The following is a 24,306-nucleotide window of genomic DNA, read 5'->3' as shown; positions in this document are numbered from 1 at the left end:
TTACTGGTGCTGACCAGAAAATTCAAAAATAAGAATGTATTCCTCTAAAGTTGTAACTTAGCAATAAGGGAAAGTTCTCATGCAATACCTTACAGTAGGTAACAGGACAGCTCCACTGAAAATTATGTAGAAAGAATGGAGAAAATTGTACCAATATAAATAAGTATTGATTCTCTCACTAATTTATTTCTAAGCATATGAACTATGTACACAGAAGGGTTCAGCAGTTGCTTTTGCTGCTATTAAGGGTGACCTATTTCTATTCTTCCTGACTCATGTTGGGTAACACTTGACAGATTTTTGTGTGAATGCACCAGGAATGCAACACTCTAACTAGTCTAAATAATGTTAATGTGATCAGAAAACCAAACCAAAAACATATTTTAATTGTATCAAAGGCTATTCACTTGAGAAAACCATTACAGAGACAGTATGGCTGTCCAGTACTTGCCTTTCAAAAGCAACATTCTGAGTACAGCCAATAGATGCTCACAAATGTAGAAAGAGAATTGTCTTAGATTTCAGAGCTGTTATTTTCTTCCTCAGAGCCTATTAACATAATGGTCCTGTCTGTAAAAGTACCAAATTCTTATTATTCACCATAATGTGGGAAACACACTGTTGTTCAAAATGTTTTCAAAAATACCTATTTCATTTTATCATTGACTAAATTAATGCTCTAATATCTAATCATGAGAAACAGCTGTATACCATCTCATCACCACATAAATTTCACTATAATGGGTAGCAAAGATTGTAGACGATTACTTGAATGTCAAACCCTTTAACACAAATCTTTAAAGAACTTCCCTTTCCCTGGACACTGCTGAAATTAATTGCACCTATTGGCAGAGGGACACTTAAATGATTTTAAAGGCAGTAAATACTGTATATGTCAAATTTAACCTACAGAATATTTGTCACATATCACCTTAACGATCAGCAGCTTGTGTCTAAGAAATTTCATTATCACACACACTAGGTCAGCTATGTTCAGGGAATTTAGTCTAACTTAAATACATGAACAATAATTTCTGGCATACAGAACTGTTTTGGTGGTAATTGTGACGTTCCAGAATGAATTTTTACTTTGCAGTGGAGTGTGCACTGATAAGAAATCTGCAAGGAAGTTACAACTGTAACATGTTCACTATGCCTGTTTAAAGAATCACATAGTTTTTACAAAATTGTAAATTACAGAGCAAAACCAAACAATGTAAACTCCAGATTTGAATATAAAAAACACTTAAAAAGGATATAGATTGTTGCTTACTTTAAAGATGAGAGGTTGAGTTGTAAACAGGCACAATGAAAACTGTATACATTTAGCTTTCGACCAAAACCTTTTTCAGTGTGTGGCACACAAGTGTGAGGAGACACAAAAGGGGAGCAGGTAATAAGGCAGATGGGCTCCCTCCCCCATCCTCAGAGGGCTCATGGTTCTTATGTGTGTCTGTGCATGGTGCACATGGAGCCCTGAGCTATTGCAGCTCATTCTTCATTTCTGGGATGCATTTCCTTCACTGTATCCCTCCCCATTCTTGCTCCTTCCCTGCTGCCCCCCACCCCCCCCCCCCACCCCTCAATGTATTCTGAATTCTGATTTAGGTCGACCTTCCTATCCACTGACTCCTTGTATTCCTAGCAGTTTTGCTCCTCTTGCCTATTATGTCAACCTTCTTGGCATTTTAATCCCTCCTTGCAATTTGACCTCCATTTCTAAATTTTCTGTCTTTAGTGTGGGCTATTTGGGTTACAACATGTGTAGCCAGTCTGTTATGGTGGGGCTGTTATGTACTTATCTGGCTGAGCCCCCTGACAACACAAGGATGGGTCATTCCATGTCAAAATATGCTTATAACATAGGAACTTCTGCAAAATTTTTTTGGTCTCAGACTAAAACTTTATTTTATATCGAATTCTAAATATGGTGGGATTATGATAACTGGGCTCTGCAAGAATGTCAATTCAAATTGGTACTTATCTACATAAATGCCCATAACTCACTTTTTTATGAAGCTTTTGATTTGGAATCTCTTTTCAGAAGTAAGGCAAGACATATACTTAACAGATATCCGGTTATTGAAGCAGTAAAGTTACAAAGAAAATTTTTAATTTTCGATTTCAGAAAAATTGTGAGGATGTGGAAAAATGCTTCACATTTCTCCAACCTGATTTTAGTCTTAATCGCCTAGATTGTAAGCTTCCTAATAAAATAAAAAATTTAATGGGGCATCTGCTAATTGACACATCTGAAATCAAAGTACCTTTATTAAAATGACCGTTTTCCATCACAGCATAAAGTTATCCACTCACTCTCTCACTGCCTCAAATGTAAGGGTATCAAATTAGCATATGTAAGTATAACTCACTCTAGGGAGGCAAGTTAACTTTAAGTGTGAAAATTTATTTCCTTTCATTTGAGTAATTCAGTAATTTTTTAAAGACTGTGTAAGACTGGTGATATATGATTTACACATTCAGCCAATCACTTGCTCAGTGATAAAAAGTATTCTTAGACAGCAGTAGCTTGTTTGAAGCCTTTATGAGCTTGAAGACGATGCAACAATTGCTGAAAGTCATCGTTGAGCATAACTGACAAGCAACAATTATTTTATTTGGCCTCAGTTGCTCTTTGTGTTTCTGTGAGAAAGCTCATATGTTAGTGGGGGCCCTATCATCCCACTTGTGTAAAATATGTTTTAAGTGAATTATCCATTGAATTGCAATGGAAAATGTGAATTCATGCACTGTCGGAAAATTACTAAAAGCACCACGTCATTTGACAACCTTTACCTTAGTAAAAACTGTACAGAAAATAGAAGAGCAGGTGAGTGAAGACCAACAAGATCAAGAAAGTGCTGCTATATGTTGACAGCACAGATACTATTGATTAAATTTTTGAAAGTCATCAAAGAACTTCTTGTGATTCTTTCAAAGAACACACTGTTAAAAATCCTTGAGGTCAGTTTGCTTGTCTTTCTCCAAAACATTAACTGCTAAAAAAATTTATGTAAAACCAGGCCAAAAACTATGTGCATAATGTTTTAAGTCATGAAATTGTCTGTTAAATTTGTAACTTCTTGCTCTATACTTACATGAGGGAGCCTTACTATAAGTTGTCCGTTTACATAATCTGTTTTGAATGATCTGAACAATGATTTAATTTTTTTGTATTTTTCTTTGTAACTTTACTGCTTAAATATTTACATGTATGTTATGTGCTTTTCTTAACTTTCTGAAAAAATTCCAAAACAAAAGCTTCATAAGCACCTGAGTTATGGGCATTTATGTAGATAAGTAACATTTCGCACAGAAATTCTTGCAGAGCCCAGTTGTCAGGATATCACTACATTTAAAATTCGATACAAAAAAAGTTCTAGTCTGAGAGAAAAAATATTTTGCACAAGTTCTTATAAGTATAAGCTAATGTGCAAAGTTTCTTGCAAATCATAGATGATGAGTGATATGGCCCTGTGTGATTGGATGTGAAATGACTGGATCACAGTTCTGATATCTGAACTGCTCCCTCACCATGTGTGCCAAGGAGTGGTTATTTATCATCTTCAAGCATCGGAACTGGAGGAAATGGCAGTGGTGCCAGATGGCCATTGCGGTGATATTAGGGTGGATGCTTGGCAGTGAAGTGTATCAATCTGCAAAAATCTGTCCATTCTCCTAAGAATGGTAGCAGATCATTGAATACTGCTTCGTATGACCCTGCAGCCTTCCCTTTCCCCTTTCCCCTTTCCCACACCCTGGGAGGCAGGCCAGGCTCAGTGCCTTGAGATGAAACACTTCCTCACTACCTGGTCTGTTCTAGGACAGATGGGGACACATTCATTGCCGCAGAGCTATGGATAATATCAAGGACAAGTGAAGTAGTGTCCCCCTGCGGGTCCGGGGTAAGAATAGGCCCGAGGTATTCCTGCCTGTCGTAAGAGGCGACTAAAAGGAGTTTCAACCGTTTCGGCCTTCCATGTGATGGTCCCCCTTGGGGTTTGACCTCCGTTTTTCAAAATTCTACAGAAGTACGAGCCTCTTGGGGAAGGACGCCTTACATGGTGTCTCACTGGTCCTCAGTGCACTAAGACCTTGGCACTCAGCATTGTAACGGCGTTGTAACCACACCCACTACTCCTCAAATTGGGCCTAAACGCCTGATGGGTTGCACAAGTTACACCCATAGTGCGTCCCCATCTGCACCTACGATCATGATGGACTTTCCATGGCACCCGAAATAAAGCACGGTAGCCAGCCCATTGTGGTGGGGTCATTATTTACCCTCTAGGTTGTAGCCCCCTGACAACACAGGGATCGTACTGCCGATACCTGAGCTGCACCCTCCCCACGTCGGCCAAGGAGTAGATGCCCGTCTCCTTGGGGCATCAGGACTCCCGGCAACGGTCATCCTGCCAGGTGGCCCTTGCTGAGGCTGGGTGGTGCCCATGGGGAGAGCCCCTGGTCAGAGTGGGTGGTATCGGGGCGGACGTTTCGCAGATGAAACGTCAACATGTATCGGGTCGCTCTGCGGCTGAGTCTTTTAAAAAGAAAGATACTGTCTCTGGTTCTGGTTCTCCTGCCCTTTACCCCTTGGCCACTCCCTGGGAGGAAGGACAGGCCCGCCGGCTTGGGGCGAAGTACTTCCCCCACTATTTAGTCTGTTCTCGGACCGATGGGGGGCGACGTTCGCCACCTCCAAGCCCATGTTCTTTGTCCAGCACATTGAGGACATCTTCGGGAAAATAGAGGCTCTCAGTAAAATGCGTTAGGCGTCCGTTCTTATAAAGACCACCTCTGCCACTCAGTCGGCGGCACTCCAGGCATGCGACCGACTAGGGGACATCCCAGTGTCCATTGTCCCGCATCTGGCACGGAATAGGACGCAGGGGGTTATTTTTCATTGGAACCTCCTACTGCAATCTGATGAGGAGCTCAGGGCCAACCTGGAGCGCCGTGGCGTGCATTTCGTCCGGTGAGTCTAGCGCGGCCCCAAAGACCGTCGCATCGACACCGAGGCCTTTATCCTCACCTTCGAGGGGGACGTTCTCCCGGAGAAGGTAAAGGTGATGTGCTACCGGTGCGACGTGCGACCATATGTCCCGCCTCCTATGCGCTGCTTTCGGTGTTTGCGTTTTGGGCACATGTCGTCACGGTGTGAGGCTGAGCCCCTTTGTGGCGATTGTGAACGTCCTCTTCGTGAGGAACATACATGCACCCCACCACCTCGGTGCGTCAATTGTCCTGGCATCCACTCACCTAGATCTTTAGACTGCCCCGCGTATCAGATGAAGAAGAAGATTCAAGATTTAAAAACTTTGGATCGCCTCTCTTATTCTGAGGCCAGGAAGAAGTATGACCGCCTCCATCCAGTGACGTTGACAACTTCGTTTGCCTCAGTCGTGTCCACTCCTTCCACAGTATCCTCACCCCTATCCAGCCCCCCTCCACCTCCTCACCCCATCCGGGGTATATGCCTCCGCCTCCCAAATCCTCCTCCCTCGCGGCCCCTGCCCCCTCTGCCCCAGGGGCCAACCTTCCTCCTCCTCCCCCTCCGCCGCCTGAGAAGCGATCCTCTTCTCAGGCGTCCATCGGGGAAACGTTCCGGACCCCGGCTTCCGAGGTCCGGCGTTCCAAAACGGACCCCGCACGTGAGGACCTTCTTAGACTCCAACCTACCATCCCCGTGCTTCATCGGACTTCCCAGAAGGCCTCCAAGAAGTAGTCTTTATCCCCCTCTCCACCCCGGCACGTTTCGTCTGACGCTCCATCCATGAGTCGCTGCCCCCGGCCGTCCTCAGTTTCGCTGGGACGCTCTGCTGCCAGGCGCTCAGCTGGCCTCTCGTTGGCGAATGATGCTGCCCCTCCTACGCAACCCGGGAAAGCGGCCGCAGCTGGCGACGACTCGATGGAACATGATCCGCATCCCGCCGGTTGTACCATTGTTCCCTCAAAACCTGGCCCTCCGCGGCCATCGAGGTGACCAGCTCTTCACCCGTTTCGTTCCCCCCCTTTTTTTCTGACTAGCGATGGCTTTGTTACATTGGAACATAAGAGGTATTCGATCTAATCGGGAGGAATTAAAACTGCTCCTCCGCCTGAACTGTCCGCTCGTCCTTGGTCTCCAGGAAACAAAGTTGCGCCCAACTGACCGTATTGCTTTTACGCACTATACCTCGGAGTGATCTGACCTCACCCCTGTGGACGGTATTCCAGCTCATTGTGGGGTCATGTTGCTCGTTCGGGATGATGTCTGTTACCATCCCATCCCATTGACCACCCCACTCCAAGCAATAGATGTCCGTATTAGTCTTTCTGTCTTTACTTTTACCGTTTGTACCGTCTACACTCCATCGTCATCCGCAGTTAGTCGGGCTGACATGATGCACCTGATCATTCAGCTTCCCCCGCCGTTTTTATTGTTTGGCGACTTCAATGCCCATCATCCCCTTTGGGGCTCTCCTGCATCCTGTCAAAGAGGCTCACTCTTGGCGGATGTCTTCAACCATCTCAATCTTGTCTGCCTCAATACTGGCGCCCCGACTTTCCTCTCTGACTCTACTCATACCTACTCCCACCTGGACCTCTCGATCTGTTCTACCTCTCTTGCTCGTCGGTTCGAGTGGTATGTCCTTTCTGACACCTATTTGAGCGACCACTTCCGCTGTGTTGTTCGTCTCCTGCACCACATCCCATCCCCATGTCTTTCGAGCTGGAACATACCGAAAGCTGACTGAGGACTTTACTCCTCCCTGGTGACCTTTCCGGACCACGATTTTCTCAGTTGTGACAGTCAGGTCGAATACCTCACGGCTGTTATCATCAATGCTGCCGAACGTTCCATTCCTCGTACTACCTCTTCTTCACGTCGGGTTTCCGTCCCCTGGTGGAATGAGGCTTGTAGAGATGCTATCCGTGCTAGACGACTTGCTTTACACACCTTTCGCCGCCATCCTACGTTGGCGAATTGTATTGGATACAAATGACTCAGAGCGCAATGCCGTAGAGTCATCAAAGACAGCAAAAAAGCTTGTTGGGCCTCTTTCACCAGCTCCTTTAACAGTTTTACTCCCTCTTGTCGTCTGGGGTGGCCTGCGCCGGCTGTCGGGCATTAAGGCCCACTCCTCGGTACCTGGCCTGACTTCAGGTAATGAGGTCCTTGTTGATCCTGTGGATGTCTCAAACGCCTTCGGCCGCTTTTTCGCGGAGGTTTCAAGCTCCGCCCATTACCACCCTGCCTTCCTTCCCAGGAAAGAGGCAGAAGAGGCTCGGCGACCTTCCTTCCACTCGCTGAATCTGGAAAATTATAATGCACCCTTTTCTATGCGGGAACTCGAACGTGCACTTGCACTGTCCCGGTCCTAATCTCCGGGGCCAGATGCCATTCACGTTCAGATGCTGGCCCACCTTTCTCCGGCAGGCAAAAGCTTCCTTCTTCGTACCTACAATCGCATCTGGACCGAAGGTCAAGTCCCCATGCGTTGGCATGGCGCCGTCGTTGTTCCTATACCCAAACCCGGGAAGGATAGACACCTTCCTTCTAGTTACCACCCCATTTCTTTTACAAGCTGTGTCTGTAAGGTGATGGCGCGCATGGTTAACGCACGGTTAGTTTGGTTTCTTGAATCTCGATGGCTACTTACCAATGTTCAATGCGGCTTTCGTCGCCGCCGCTCCGCTGTTGACCACCTTGTGACCTTGTCGACATTCATCATGAACAACTTTCTGCGATAGCGCCAAACGGTAGCCGTGTTCTTTGATTTGGAGAAGGCTTATGATACCTGTTGGATAGGTGGTATCCTCCGCACTATGCACAAGTGGGTTCTACGCGCTCGCCTGCCCCTTTCTATTGATGTCTATTTAACAGATTGAAAGTTTAGGGTACGTGTGGGTTCCGTGTTGTCCGACGTCTTCCTCCAGGAGAATGGAGTGCCTCAGGGCTCCGTCTTGAGCGTAGCCCTTTTTGCCATAGCGATCAATCCAATTATGGATTGCATTCCACCTAATGTCTCAGGCTCTCTTTTTGTCGACGACTTCATGATCTACTGCAGTGCCCAGAGAACATGCCTCCTGGAATGCTGCCTTCAGCATTGTCTATACTCATGGAGTGTGGCAAATGGCTTCCGGTTCTCTGAAGGGAAGACGGTTTGCATCAACTTTTGGCGATATAAAGCGTTCCTTCCGCCATCCTTACATCTCGGTCCCGTTGTTCTCCCATTTGTGGAAACAACTAAGTTTCTAGGGCTCACACTGGACAGGAAACTTTGTTGGTCTCTGCACGTCTCTTATTTGGCTGCCCGTTGTACACGTTCCCTTAATGTCCTCAGAGTTCGTAGTGGTTCATCTTGGGGAGCGGATCGCACTGTCCTGCTTAGCTTGTATCGGTCCATAGTCTGCTCGGCCATCCCTCTTACGCCGTCTCAACTCCATCCACCATTGGGGGTTACGTCTTGCGACCGGAGTATTCTACACTAGTCCCGTTGAGAGTATTTATGCTGAAGCTGCCAAATTACCATTGACCTACCAGCACGACGTACTGCTTTGTCGGTATGCCTGCCGGCTGTTGTCAATGCCCAACCACCCCTCTATCAGTCCTTCTTCGCCGATTCTCTCGACCTTCAGTATGGGTTGTATGTGTCTGCCCTGCTGCCCCCTGGAGTCCGCTTTCGTCGCCTGCTTCGACAATTGGATTTTGCCCTCCCTACTACCTTCAGAGAGGGTGAGAGCCCGACACCACCGTGGCTCCAGGCTCCGTTTCATATTTATCTCGACCTCGGCTCGCTCCTGAAGGAGGGTACTCCGGCTGCAGTGGATTGCTCACGGTTTGTCGAACTTCGTGTGCGACTTGCCAGTCACACCTTTATTTACACTGATGGCTCCAAAACTGACGATGGTATCAGCTTTGCTTTTGTCGTCGGGGCCGGCACCTTTAAATACCGGCTCCTCTACCAGTGTTCCAGCTTTACGTCCGAGCTTTTTGCTCTCCATCAGGCCGTTCAGTATGCCCGCTGCCACCGCCATTCATCGTATGTACTCTGCTCTGATTCACTCAGTGCTCTTCAGAGCCTTGGAGCTCCATATCCGGTCCATCCCTTGGTGCAACGGATCCAGCAGTCCCTCCATTCTTTTGCTGCTGATGTCTCTCCTGTCAGCTTCTGTGGGTTCCCGGCCATGTAGGAGTGCCTGGGAATGAGGCTGCTGATGCTGCAGCCAAGGCTGCAGTCCTCCTGCCTCGGCCAGCCTCCCATTGTGTCCTGTCATCTGACATTAGTGGGGTTGTTTGTAAGAGGCTTGTGTCTTTGTGGTGGGATACTTGGTCATCACTTCAAGGAAACAAGCTCCGGGCAGTAAAACCGTTCCCAACTGCTTGGACAACCTCCTCCCGACCATCTCGGGGAGAAGAGGTCCTTCTGACCAGGTTGCGGATTGGGCATTGCCGGTTTAGCCACCGCTACCAGCTCTCCGGTGACCCAGCCCCGCACTGCCCTTGTGGTCATGCATTAACAGTGCGCCATGTTTTATTGTCGTGTCCCCGTTTTAGTCAATCCCATGTTGTCCTGTCTCTGCCATCTACTTTACAGGATATTTTAGCTGATGATGCTCGAGCAGCTGCTAGTGTTCTTCATTTCATTACTTTGACTGGCTTGTCCAAAGACATCTAACTCCTTCACTTATTTTATCTGCATCTTTGTAAGAGCTTTCTGGTGCCCCCCCCTCCCCCCTCTTGAGTTTTACTAGATTCTATGTGCTCTAACAATTGTGACTGGGCGCTAATGACCTCAGTAGTTGAGCGCCCTTAAACCCCAAACAAAAAACAAAATAAAAAAAAGTAGTGTGTCAGTAAGATGTGGTCCGGCTCCCTGTTGATCAAAGCTGCTTCTACCACCCAGTGTGCAGCCCTTCATATCTTGTGAGTACTTTGGTGACGTCTTGGTATTCATTACACCTCACCAGTCTTCGAATATGGTTCAGGGAGTGATTTTTCATAGGGACCTCACCCTGCAAACTGATGAACTCTGGGCTAACCTGAAGCAGTGAAGCATTCAGTTTGTTAAACATGTGCAGAAGGGCAGCCGTAAGGACAACCACACCAATACTGGTGTCTTTAGTGTGGGTTTCTAGGGTGAAACCCTCCCAGTGGTGGTCAAGGTTGTGTGTTACCAATGTGACTTGAAGCCATGCACCCCTCTACCCATGAGGTGCTTTCGGTGCTTGCATTTTAGGCATGTCTTCACACTGTACGGTACACCCTCTGTGTAGTGACAGTGGCCACTCACTCCACAAGGGAAGCCTCTGGTTATGCTATCTGCATGTGTCAACTGTCATGATCGCCACTCTCCAAGCTTGCCAGATTGCCCAGTTTACAACAAAGAAAAGAAGGTCCAAGTCTCTGGATCATCTTTCTTGTGCTGAGGCTTGCCAAAACTATGACCACCTCAACCCAGTGTTGATTTCTTCTACTTTTGCCTCTCTTACACCCTTTTCCCCTCCTACCTCTTCCTTACCCCAGGTCCATCCACCTCTCATCTTCCCCTCCCCTGTTGTTCCCCCTTCCCTCCAGGTGCCAGGTCCCTGGCAGAAGAAGTGCCCCCCCTTCTTCAGTGGTCACCAGTGATAGTGCTCTCCCCTGCTCTCCTAGACCCCTACCGCTGGTGCCTCTCAGGCCGGAGGTCTCCTCTCACAACTCAGCCAAGGACACACTGTTTGTGCACCCGAAGGTCAACTGCTCTCTTTCGTTTCCAGATCTTGCAGAAGCCTGCTTTACCTCTGTGACCTGTCCTCCTCAGCCTCTGGAGGAGGACGACGATGACAAATTGCTCCCCCCCTCCGTGACATGACCTCCCCTCGGCTTCTTTATGTCTAACATGGACTCTTGCCACACGATAATCCAGTGGAATTGCAATGGATACCACCACCACCTACTGGAAATAAAACAGGTTGTTTCCTCTTATTCTGCAGTCTGTCTTGCTCTTCAAGAAACACTCGTCTGTGACGACCACTCTCCAACATTTTGCGGCCAACATGTGTTCAATTCGAACCATGCTGTCCCCATGATAGCATCTGTAGGGGTCTGTCCTTTGGTTCTTATAGATTTCATCAGTGAATGGAACCCCTTCCATACCAACCTGGAAGCAATTGCCGTAGAAGTGCAAAGCACCCCAGCAATCACCATTTACAATGACTACCTCCCTCCCGGTAAACCACTTACGTTGACCTGCCTACCTTAAAATAGTAAATTCTGCCCCTGGAACACCTTCCCAGGAACTTCAATGAATATCACCCACTGTGGGGGAGTGCTATTTCACTAATTGACCAACTTATTACAAACTTCGATTTGCGTCTCCTTAATGATGGTTCCCCTACCCTCTTCAGTGCTGCTTGTAGCATCTTCTCTGCTATCGATCCCAATATCTTCTCCCCTGCTCTCATGGCTTCCCTACATTAGTCACCCCATGATCATTGTGACAGTGACCACTCTCCTATGATTCTATCATTCCACTGTTGCTGCCAGGACATTATGTTGGGCATTCTGCAGAGCCAATTGGCCTTTATGTATGTCTTCTGTGCACTTCAACACATGTCTGACTGCATTGATATGGTCACACAGGATGCCTCTGCTACTCTTCTTCAGGATGCTGGCATGGCTATCCCCCTATCCAGTCTCCCTGTTCTGGACCAAGGACATGTCAGTATCCAGGACAGCCAACAGGTGCTGCAATGATTTAAATACCACTCTTCACAAACCTACCTTATCACTTCAAGCATCTTCACTGCTTTATTAAGCAGAGTAAAAAGAATGCTGGAAATGTTATGTTTCCTTCCTGGGGATGTATGCCCCCTTCATCGCATATTTGGTCCAAGCTCCGTAGGCTTCTGGTCCACCAGCAACAATCAACTGTCCATTAGCTTATCATACAGGGTGTTCTGTGTACTGATTCATTGGTTTTTGCAGAACACCTCACGACACACTTTAGGACAACATCGATATCCCCTTCTTATCCTGCTACCTCTCTGGCAGAAACGAGCTGCTGACGAAACCCCACTATGTTTCAACCCCACCAATCTGAATCCTATAATGAACCCTTCATTGGGTGGGAATTTTTGCAGCTTCTTACCTCTTCACGATACAGCCCTAGACCCAGATTACATTCACAACCAGATGATCCAACCCTTGGACATAACCCAGAGGCAACATCTACTCAGGGTCTTCCACTGCATTTGGCTCACAGGTGCTTGCAATTGCGAGACAGCATAATTATCTCCATCCTTAAGCCCAGGAAGAACCCAACATCTCTAGATGCTACTGCCAAATTAGCCTGACCAATGTACTTTGTGGATGGTTAGCTTCAGATTCTGTTGGATACTCGAATCTCCGGGTCTTTTGTCACCACATTAGTGTAGATTCTGGGAAGGAGGCCATGATCTAAAACTTACAATTTACTCAGATTTGAAATGGCAATCCGACAGGCTTTTACTAACCACTGGCACCTTGTCAATGTTTTCTTTGACCTATATAAGGCACACAGCATGGCTTGGTGCCATCACAGTTTAGTTATCCTCCACGAAAGGAGCTTTCATGGATCACTTCCAATTTTTATTCGTGAGTTTTTATACCACCAGCTCTTTCGGGTGTGAGTTGATGCTTCACTCAGAATACCTCAGATCCAGAACAACAGTATCCCAAAGTGTTCCGTGTTACGTGTCACACTCATCACCATCAATGGGCTTGGAACATCTCTTGGGCCTATGGTTACCCTGGTATAGTATGTTGAAGATGTTTGCATCTGCAGCTCCCACTCACTAGCATCTCCTAAACATCAGCTCCAAGGTGCCATCTGGTGGGCCTCTGCATCGGCCCTCTCCCATGGGTTTGTTTTCTCCCTCCAAAATGTGGATAGTGCCTCAAACACAAATTAGGACTGACCTATTCCACGATTCTAAGGTCTCTGTTGCCCCTATGATATTGTGGCATCCTCTGCATTCCACCCTTCAAGAGTTCCAGGTTGCTACCATCTTCTTCACTGATGGTTCTAAAATGATAGATAAGGTGGCATGCACTTTTACATCTCCTACTGGTATGGAACACCATTTACTGCCAGGATCATGTAGTGTGTTCACAGCAGAGTTGCTAGTCATTAACAGGGCCCACCATTTTGTTGTTCATGCCTCCCTCTACTGTGTTTAAGTGTACTGACTCTGTGAGCAGCTTACAGGCTGTAGTCCGATGCTACTCGTGTCACTCTTTGAACCCGGTACCTGTGATCACCTCTCTCACAGACAAACCTCTTGATCTAATGATGAAACATGTGGTAGAACCATTGGAACCAATACTCGCTCTGTCACAAAATGAATATCATTATCCATCCTATACCCAGGAGATATGATGATCGTAATTTAAATAGAAAAATTATTACTGCAAACCTCCACCTGATACAAGCACTGAATTTAGCAAAACATACATACAAAAAAAGAATTGCTCTGAATTTTGAAGTAAAGAGACTAGCCAGAAACCACTTCACAGCACATGGTTTCCACCTAAGCAAATGTGGCAAAGAGATTATCTGCAATAGACTGGCCTTCCTGACAACTATGGGAGACAAAAAGAAACCAAAAGTCAGAAACCATAAACAGATGCTTATAAGCAATTGGATCAAGACAAACAAGATGGGAAATAAAGAGTAATAGTGGCCATACTTCGCAAACTACACTAGACAAATGGGTCGCGAAGTCAGAGACGAAACAAACCCTGACCCCTCTAACAGGTCACGAACTGAGAGGATCAATAATGAGATGGTGAACATTGAGACAGCCCTAAAAATGACCATGTGATGCCTCAGCAGTGTGAAGTGCATGTGAAAAGTTTTCAGAACCACTTGAAAGATGAGTCAGCTGCCAAGGACAACCAACAGAACCAGCACAACTGCTCGGAAGTCAACATTCTGGAATACAGCACAATTTAAACTAAAGGTCAGTGACACAGTAAATATGACTTCGAGCCCCCTGAGTAAACCCCACTCAGACCTGAAAATCTATTGTCACAATGTCCAATCCTTAAGCAACAAAACTGATGAGCATTTTCCTGACCAGTGAACTCAGTGATATCTCAGTAGTATGCCCAGCAGAGCACTGGCTCTGCACTGATGTAGTTAAGTTAATCTCACTAACAAATTTCAGATTGTGTGAACCCTACTCCAGATCAAATGATGGATATGGTGGGGTTGCCATCTACATAAAACAACACGTTGAATATAGCCCGCTTCCTACCCTAAAGGAAATTTGAAACAGACAAGATCTTTGAATGTGCATCCATAAAGCTTACAGATCTAAATCTAATTTTAGCTACAATTTACCCCCCCCCCCTCCCCCTCCAGTAGTATTAATGATTTTCTGTTACAAATGGACTGGTTTCTATCCAAAATAAGGCAGTGGAAACAGGATGTAATTATATGTGGTGACTTTAATACAGACTTTGTCACCCACAACAGAAACAGAGTGCCATTGATTAACATTGCAGAAAATTATAATCTGCATGGCCTTGTAAACGAGCCCACTAGAAAAACACCCACATCCAAGACAGCTCTAGATCAAATGTTTACAAATAGAAATAAACTTAACCCAACAATAGAAGTATACAATGCAGGATTCAGCAATCACCAAGCTGTCATTCTAAAGGTCGATGTTAGCAAAGATACCTCAAACCCAGTTCCATCTAAAACTTTATGAAGGTTTTTCACTCAAGATAACTTGAACAAGCTAATTGCCCTCCTTAGTAAAGAAAAGTGGACAGGGATGTATGCAGCCAATGATGTCAACATGAAAGTCAACATATTTCTTGACACAATGGCCACCACTTTGAAGAGGCTTTTCCACAAAAACCAGTAAGAATAAATAATAATAAGAAAAACAACACTTGGATTACATCAGCTATAAAAATCTCTTGCAAACATAAAACAATACTACTCATGTTATATAAACAAAGTAGTGACTCCCCCCAACTAACAGGATACTATAAAAACTAGACATGTATCCTAGGAAGAGTGATAAGACATGCAAAATGGTGAGTACATTGACAAATCCAGCAATAAAGTAAAAGCAATGTGGAATGTTATAAAAAGGGAAAGAGGGGAAATCAAAGCTACACACATGAGCATAGAAATCAAACTTAACAATGAATCTATATCTAATCCCAAAGTTGTGGTGAACTCTTTCAACAAATTCTTTGAGCATAGCTGAAAAATTGGTCAAAAATAATCCTAACACAAACTACCAACCAGCAAACCAAAAATATCACACATGTGCAGTCAATTTTCATTACCAAAATCACTCAAAAAGATGTTCAAAAGCCCTCACAGTCAAAAAATTCATATTCAGCTGGAATTGATGGTATCCCAGCAGCTGTAATCAAAAATTGTGTACACACAATTACTGAACCATTAATTCACCTCTGTGACTTTTATTTACAGGCATGTACTTTCGCTGAAGCTCTGAAACTTTCTAAAGTAATTCCTGTCTTCAAAAGAGGTGTTAATAAAGATATGAATAACTACAGGCCTATCTGTCTCATCCTGCTTCTCCAAAGTTTTTGAAAAAATAATGTACAAAAACTGATGGACTTCATTGAAGACAAAAGATTTACTGAGTTTAGCTCAACATTGGTTCAGAAGCAACAAATCTACTGAAACTGTAGTATATGATTGCATAAATTCGTTATTAGATCTGTTAGATAAAAAACAACCCATAACAGGCCTATTTCTGGATCTGTCAAAGGCCTTAGACACTATTGACGAAAAAATTTTGCTGGAAAAAATAATACTATGGTATCGGAGGAATTGCAAACAATTGGATTGCTTCATTCCTAACCAATCGGATGCAGTGTCAGCATGAAATACACTAATAGACAAACCAACTCAATAACCAAAGTCCTATCGAGTAATAAACCTGTAAAGCAAGGTGTACCACAAAGCTCAGTACTGGGACCTCTACTTTTCCTTCTATATCTTAATGAATCTGTATATTAATGACTTGAGCCTGAATGTAGATGCACTCAAAACAAAAATATTTTCTGATGACACTACTGTACTCCTCAAAGGGAAGGCTGTGCAAAAAGCTGTGAACTTGGCCACGGAACAACTCGGCAACTGGGCTAAAATCAACAGATTAACTATCAACACCAAAAAAGACAGCTTCTATGAACTTTCACACAACACAAAATGCAAATTCTTCTCAGCCACTTGTCACTGTAAATAATCAGCCAATAGATACTGACACTGTTTTCAAATTCCTGGGTCTGTGGGTTCAAGATAACCTGAAATGGAATACACATACAGGAAAGGTAAATACCAGAATTAGTACTGTCCATTATGCATTGAGTGTACTGAAATCATGTGCTAGCCTGAAAACATTAACCAGCACGTACTAGGCTTACATACAAGCCCACCTAAAATATGGTGTGATATTCTGGGGAAATTCTCCAACTGCCATGCGCACATTCAAAATCCAGAAGAGAGCAATGAGGATTATTATTGGGAGCAAACCCATCTTCAGAAAGTTGGAAATACTTATACTGCTTTGGCTATACATTCTTGAGACTCTAAAATTTTTCAGAAGCCACATAGTGCCAACTGACTCCAGAGTCGTAAAAAATAATGAAATACATATACACAACACCAGGAAAAACTCAAATCTGCATGTTTTACCTACAAACACTCAAATGTGTAAAAAGGGAGCGTTCCACATGGGCCTCCAACTGTTCAACAATCTTCCCACTAGTATCAAGTCCATCGAAGACAACATAAAATTTAGCAAAGCCATGAAGTCATATTTGTTGTCACTGTTTTTACTCTATAAATGAATACCTAGAACAGTAATCTTGCTATTTATGTTAAATTGAAACCATTGAGCAATGGAGTGAAATAAACACAACCAATATTTGCAATATAATACATTAGGATACTATATATTAGTATGTGTTAACAATGTTAACTGATATTTTCCGACACCTGTAACACAGTGTACCATCAGATCACATGGAATGAATAAATAAATAAGATTTTGGCCAACAAGGACTCTGTCAAAAATACACACATGCAAATGCAACTTACACACATGACTGCAGTCTCTGGCAGCTGAAGCCACACTGTGACCAGCAGCAGCAATAGTGAATGGTTGAAGTGGCAACTGGATTGTGGTAAGGAGGCGGCTGTGGCAGGGGGAGGTGAGGCAGGAATAGCAAGGTGGGGTGAGGCAGGAATAGCAGGGTGGGGTGCAGGCCATGAGTGCCACTGGGGAGCAAGCAAGGATGAGGTGGAGAGAGGGTAGGGAAGCTACGTGCAGTGGGCAGGGGAGAGTGGGGGGGGGGGGGGGGGGAGGAAAAAGTGGGAAAGGAGAGAACTAAAAAGACTGGGTTTGTTTGTAGATTGAGGGCAGTATAGTGCTGGAAAGGGGACAGCGAAGAGGCTGGATGGGTGAGGGAAATGACCAACACAGGTTGAGGACACAAGGGGTATGGGAACATAGGATATATTGCAGGGAAGAGTTCCACCTGTGCAATTCGGAAAAGCTGGTGTTGGTGGGAAGGATCCATATGGAACAAGCTGTGAAGCAGTCATTGAAATGAAGGATGCGTTTAGCAGTGTGCTCAACAACTAGATGGTCTGCTTGTTTCTTGGCTTCAGTTAATTGGTGGCCTTTCATGTGTACAGACAGCTTGTTGGTTGTCATGCCCACACAGATGCAGCACAGTGGTTGCTGCTTGGCTTGTAGATCACATGACTGCTTTCAAAGGTGAATTGGAGGTGTTGGCAGTGGATAGTAGGTTTGAAATGGACAGAGGTACTGATGTAGCCATATTTGAGGCGGAGATTAACATCTAGGGCCCTACCATTGATGGGATAGGTGGTGATAGTGACCAGACTGGAGTAGGTTGTGGTAGGAAGATGTATGGGACAGGTCTTGCTTCTAGGTCCATTACAGGGTATGAGCCATAAAGTAAGGGGTTGGGAGCAGGGGTTGTGTAAGGATGGACAATTATGTTGTGTAGGTTCAGTGGATGGCGGAATACCTCTGTGAGAGGGGTGGGAAGGACAGCGGCCAGGACATATCTTGTTTCAGAGTGTGATGAGAGGTAGTAGAAATTCTGGTGGAGAATGTAATTCAGTTGCTCCAGTCCTGGGTGGTTCTGAATTAAGAGGGAAATACTCTTCTGTGGCTGGACAATGAGACTTCAGGAGATGGTGGGAGACTGGAAAAATCAGGCATAGGAACATTGTTTCTGTACAAGGTTGGGAGGGTAATTACAGTATACCAAGGGTCTCAGTAAAGACTTCACATACTTCGAGATGGAATAAGTCAGTATTCACCTTCAGTTGGCCAGAGGGCTGGTTGTTGGCAGTGTGTTCCAGTGAAACTGAGGTTGAACTAATGGACCAGGATCCTCCAGCTTCTGAAGTTCGTCATTTTGCATGCTCAAATTCTGGCACACAGCAATCACCATGGTGACCACCCCTTATTTGTCCCATTTACTGTCTACCATCAGATATTGTCTAGGATCGTCCATTCTCTCACACACACTCGAGTGACCATTTCCTCTGCATCATTCATTTGCTAATACCTATCCAATCTGAATGTCCAACCAACTGACAGCTTTCCAAACCTTGCTGGTAGCTCTACTTCTCACTTGCCAGTTTCAATCAATTTCCCCTGCATTGATGACCAGGTAGAATACCTTACAAACGCTATCCTTAATGCTGTGGAATGTTCCATACCTTGCACCCCTTCCTCAGCCAACATGCTGTTCCTGTGGATTCCTGGTCATGTTGACATCCCAGGGAATGAGGCTGCTGATACTGCTGCAAAGGCTGCAGTTCTCTCCCATGGCCTGCTAGTCATTCTGTTCCACTGGATGATCTTTGTGTTGCTGTCTGTTGGCAAGTAGTATGACTTTGAATTGCACAATGGTCTTCTCTCCAGCTGAACAAACACCAGGACATTAAACCTCTGCCAATAGCATGGTCAACTTCCTCTCAACTCTCATGTTGCGAGGTGGTCTTTCTAGCCTGTCTGTGTATGGGACACTGTCATTTTAGTAACTTCCCTTTTCTAAGTGGTAACCCTACCCCACTCTGTGCCTACTGCTCCCCACCCTTGACGGTGCACCAATTTCTGATTGGTGCACTTTGTTTAACTGTTTACTTGTGTGTTTGCCGTCTACTTTGTCAGATGTTTTAGTGGACAACATGAATTCTATTGATAGTGTCTTTCTTTTTATTCGCCACAGTGGCGTGACAACGCAAATTTCATCTACCTCCCCTCCATCCACCCTGCAGGGACCTCCGCCATCTCAACAATGTTTTGAGAAATTTTTCCTAGGGATATCCTTTTCCTTAGCTGCTGCTCTTTTAAAGTCGCTTGATCGGGTTTTTGCCTTTTTCATTTTGTTTTTATTTAGTACTTGTCTTTTTTATGTTATCGTATGAGCGCTTATGACCTTAGAAATTTCACCCCCTAAAGCAGCAACCAACCAACCATGACTGAATGCTTCATGCATTTCTCTCTTGACTATTGCAGACATTTCATTCAACATCTTTTGGGTTATAGTCTTAAGCTATGTTTTGTACATGTTACACCACAGTACCTGTTTCTTTAATTTCTTTACAGTGACTATATACCATGGAGGTATGTTCTACTGAGTACATATCTATCCAGTGAATGGTCAAATATTCGTTTACATTTGAGCCATAGTTTCTCTATAGGCTCCTGCCCTGTGATGGAAGTTTCAATTTCCTAACTGATCTATGACACTACAGATTTATTATCTGATTTTCTAAACACATACGTTTTGTGACTTCTGAAATTTGCCCAGCATATTTCTTCTTCCAGTAATTTTCGGGTTTGCAACCGGATCCCATCAATATTCTGCCATGATATTTTGGCCCAGACATGTCTGGCCATCCTCAGATGGTAGACAAAGTACTAAAGAGACCTGATGCAGTCATGGTATTTATAGTGAATTCCGCACATGGGATCATACTGGCAGTTAAAGGCGCATGCATTAGGTGGTAACATGTGTGAGGCAGCCAAGGTGCGTGCTGCCCTCAGCAGTGAAGTAAGAACAATCTAATCACTGAGTATCAACTGAGCATGTTGATTCCATTGTGACCGCATAATTTTAATAATTAGGTTCGAATTTTTATCCAGCTGAAAGCTGTTATCACGATTTATTAAATTATCAGCAAGACGTATTTCCATGGATTCTTTAATTAGAGAGTCCCAGAAGCTGGAATCCGGTGCTAAAATTTTGGTATTACTCTATTCCATTGGATGTCCCATGGAAATGCAATATTCTGCTACTGCTGATTTTAAAGGTTGCCGCAGACGGGTGTCTTTCGTGTTCTACATAGAATTCCTGGGCCGTTCGTGTCGTCTGATGTATATATGCAGAGCCACACTGACGGGGAATTTTATAAACAACCACCTTCCTCAATCGTAAATCTACATCTACATTTATACTCTGCAAGCCACCCAATGGTGTGTGGTGGAGGGCACTTTACGTGCCACTGCCATTACCTCCCTTTTCTGTCCCAGTCGCGTATGGTTCGCGGGAAGAACGACTGCCGGAAAGCCTCCGTACACACACGAATCTCTCTAATTTTACATTCGTGATCTCCTTGGGAGGTATAAGTAGGGGAAAGCAATATATTCGATACTTCATCCAGAAACGCACCCTCTCGAAACCTGGCGAGCAAGCTACACAGCGATGCAGAGCGCCTCTTGCAGAGTCTGCCACTTGAGTTTGCTAAACATCTCTGTAGCACTATCACGCTTACCAAATAACTCTGTGACAAAAAGCACTGCTCTTCTTTGGATCTTCTCTATCTCCTCCGTCAACCCAATTTGGTACGGATCCCACACTGATGAGCAACACTCAAGTATAGGTCGAACGAGTGTTTTGTAAGCCACCTCCTTTGTTGATGGACTACATTTTCTAAGGACTCTCCCAATGAATCTCAACCTGGTACCCACCTTACCAACAATTAATTTTATATGATCATTCCACTTCAAATCATTCTACACGCATACTCCCAGATATTTTGCAGAAGTAACTGCTACCAGTGTTTGTTCCGCTATCATATAATCATACAATAAAGGATCCTTCATTCTATGAATTCGCAATACATGTTAAGGGTTAGTTGCGACTCCCTGCACAAAGTGCCTATCCGCTGCGGATCTTCCTGCATTTCGCTACAATTTTCTAATGCTGCAACTTCTCTGTATTCTACAGCATCATCAGCGAAAAACTGCATGGAACTTTCGACACTATCTACTAGGTCACTTATACATATTGTGAAAAGCAGTGGTCCCATAACACTCCCATGTGGTACGCCAGAGGTTACTTTAACGTCTGTAGATATCGCTCCCTTCAATCCAGCCACACAGCTGGCTCTTACTTTATCAGGCGACAGTGCGGAACTGTATCGAATACCTTCCGAAGGTCAAGGAAAATAGCATCTACCTGGGAGCCTGTATCTAATATTTTCTGGGTCTCATGAACAAATAAAGCGAGTTGGGTCTCTCACGATCACTGTTTCCAGAAGCTGATTCCTACAGAGTAGATTCTGGGTTTCCAGAAACGACATGACACACGAGCAAAAAACATGTTCTAAAATTCTATAACAGTTTGACGTCAGAGATACAGGTCTATAGTTTTGCGGATCTGCTCGACGACCCTTCTTGAAGACTGGGACTACCTGTGCTCTTTTCCAATCATTTGGAACCTTCCATTCCTCTAGAGACTTGAGGTACATGGCTGTTAGAAGGGGGGAAAAGTTCTTTTGCGTACTCTGTGTAGAATCGAATTGGTATCCCATCAGATCCAGTGGACTTTCCTCTGTTGAGTGATTCCAGTTGCTTTTCTATTCCTTGGACACTTATTTTGATGTTAGCCATTTTTTCGCTTGTGCGAAGATTTGGAGAAGGAACTGCAGTGTGGTCTTCCTCTGTGAAACAGTTTTGGAAAAAGGTGTTTAGTATTTCAGCTTTACGTGTGTCATCCTCTGTTTCAATGCCATCATCATCCCAGAGTGTCTGGATATGCTGTTTTGAGCCACTTACTGATTTAACACAAGACCAGAACTTCCTGGGATTTTCTGTCAAGTCGGTACTTAGAATTTTACTTTCAAATTCACTGAATGCTTAAAGCATAGCCCTCCTTAAGCTAACTTTGCCATCGTTTAGCTTCTGTTTGTCTGAGAGGTTTTGGCTGCGTTTAAACTTGGAGTGAAGCTCTCTTTGCTTTCGCAGTAGTTTCCTAACTTCGTTGTTGAACCATGGTGGGTTTTTCCCATCCCTCACAGTTTTACTTGGCACGCACCTGTCTAAAACGCATTTTATGATTGCCTTGAACTTTTTCCATAAGCACTCAACATTGTTAGTGTCACAACAGAAATTTTTGTTTTGATCTGTTAGGTAGTCTGAAATCTGCCTTCTATTACTCTTGCTAAACAGATAAACCTTCCTCCCTTTTTTTACATTCCTATTAACTCCCATATTCAGGGATGCTGCAACGGCCTTATGATCACTGATTCCCTGTTCTGCACATACAGAGTCGAAAAGTTCGGGTCTGTTTGTTATCAGTAGGTCCAAGATCGTATCTCCACGAGTCTGTTCTCTGTTTAACTGCTCGAGGTAATTTTCGGATAGTGCACTCAGTAAAATGTCACTCGATGCTCTGTCCCTATCACCCGTCCTAAACATCTGAGTGTCCCAGTCTATATCTGGTAAATTGAAATCTCCACCTAAGACTATAACATGCTGAGAAAATTTATGTGAAATGTATTCCAAATTTTCTCTCAGTTGTTCTGCCACTAATGCTGCTGAGTCGGGAGGTCGGCAAAAGGAGCCAACTATTAACCTAGCTTGGTTGTTGAGTGTAACCTCTACCCATAATAATTCACAGGAACTATACACTTCTCCTTCACTACAGGATAAACTACTACTAACAGCGACGAACACTCCACCACCGGTTGCATGCAATCTATCCTTTCTAAACACCGCTGGCAGAATTTATCTCTGGCTTCAGCCAGCTTTCCATACCTATAACGATTTCAGCTTCAGTGCTTTCTATCAGCACTTGAAGTTCCAGTACTTTACCAATGCAGCTTCGACAGTTTAAAATTACAATACAGATTGCTGCTTGGTCCCCGCATGTCCTGACTTTGCCCCGCATCCTTTGAGGCTGTTGCCCTTTCTGTACTTGCCTGAGGCCATCTAACCTAAAAAACTGCCCAGTCCACACCACACAACCCCTGCTACCCATGTAGCCGCCTGCTGCGTGTAGTGGACTCCTATCCAGCGGAACCCAAAACCCCAACACCCTATGGCGCAAGTCGAGGAATCTACAGCCCACATGGTTGCAGAACTGTCTCAGCCTCTGATTCAGACCCTCCACTCAGCTCTGTACCAAAGGTCTGCAGTCAGTCCTGTCGAAGATGCTGCAGATGGTGAGCTCTGCTTTCATCCCACTAGTGAAACTGGCAGTCTTCACCAAATCAGATAGCCGCAGGAAGCCAGAGAGGATTTCCTCCGATCCATAGCGACACACATCATTGGTGCCGACATGAGCGACCACCTGCAGATGGGTGCACCCTGTACCCTTCACGGCCTCTGGAAGGACCCTTTCCACATCTGAAATGACTCCCCCAGTATGCACATGGAGTGCACATTGGTTTTCTTCCCCCCTCTTGCTGCCATAGCCCTAAGGGGCCCCATTACGCGCCTGACTTTAGTTTCCAACTACCAGTAAGCCCACCCTCTGCAACCGCCCGGATCTTGCAGACTGAGGGGCAACCTCTGGAACAGGACAAGCAGCCGTGTCTGGCCAAAGATCAGTATCAGCTGGAGACAGAGCCTGAAACAGGTTCGTCAAACTGGAGAGGCCTCCCGTTCAGCCCTCCGGAATGTCTTTCGTCCCCTGCCACACCTCGAGATGACCTCCCAGTCTACCACAGGTGAGGGGTCAGCCTCAATGTTGGCAGTATCCTGGGCAGCCATAGCCGTAGTCCGATCAGGGGATGCGTGGGATGAGCTGGCCGTCCCCGACAAACCCCCATCCGGACCCCCACAGTGATGCCCATTAGCAACAGTTTCAAGCTGTGTGACCGAAGCCAACTCTGCCTGAAGCTGGGAGCGAAGGGATTCCAACTCAGCCCGCATCCGAACACAGTGGATGCAGTGTTTTAATGGATCAGACTAAGGCCCTGCTCTTTGGTGGTGGACGGAGGATGACATTAATATTATTCTTCCTAAGTG

General features: G+C 45.0%; 1 protein-coding gene across 1 annotated transcript in view; it reads left to right on the top strand.

The window, feature by feature from the left end:
• Window positions 1–24,306, top strand: part of LOC126248793 (uncharacterized) — a 189,537-nt gene that overhangs the window by 151,578 nt on the left and 13,653 nt on the right. The window lies entirely within an intron of this gene.

This window comes from Schistocerca nitens, chromosome 1, assembly GCF_023898315.1.
Source record: "Schistocerca nitens isolate TAMUIC-IGC-003100 chromosome 1, iqSchNite1.1, whole genome shotgun sequence".
Classification (NCBI taxonomy): Eukaryota; Metazoa; Arthropoda; class Insecta; order Orthoptera; family Acrididae; genus Schistocerca; species Schistocerca nitens.
This window is presented reverse-complemented; position numbering and strand designations above follow the sequence as displayed.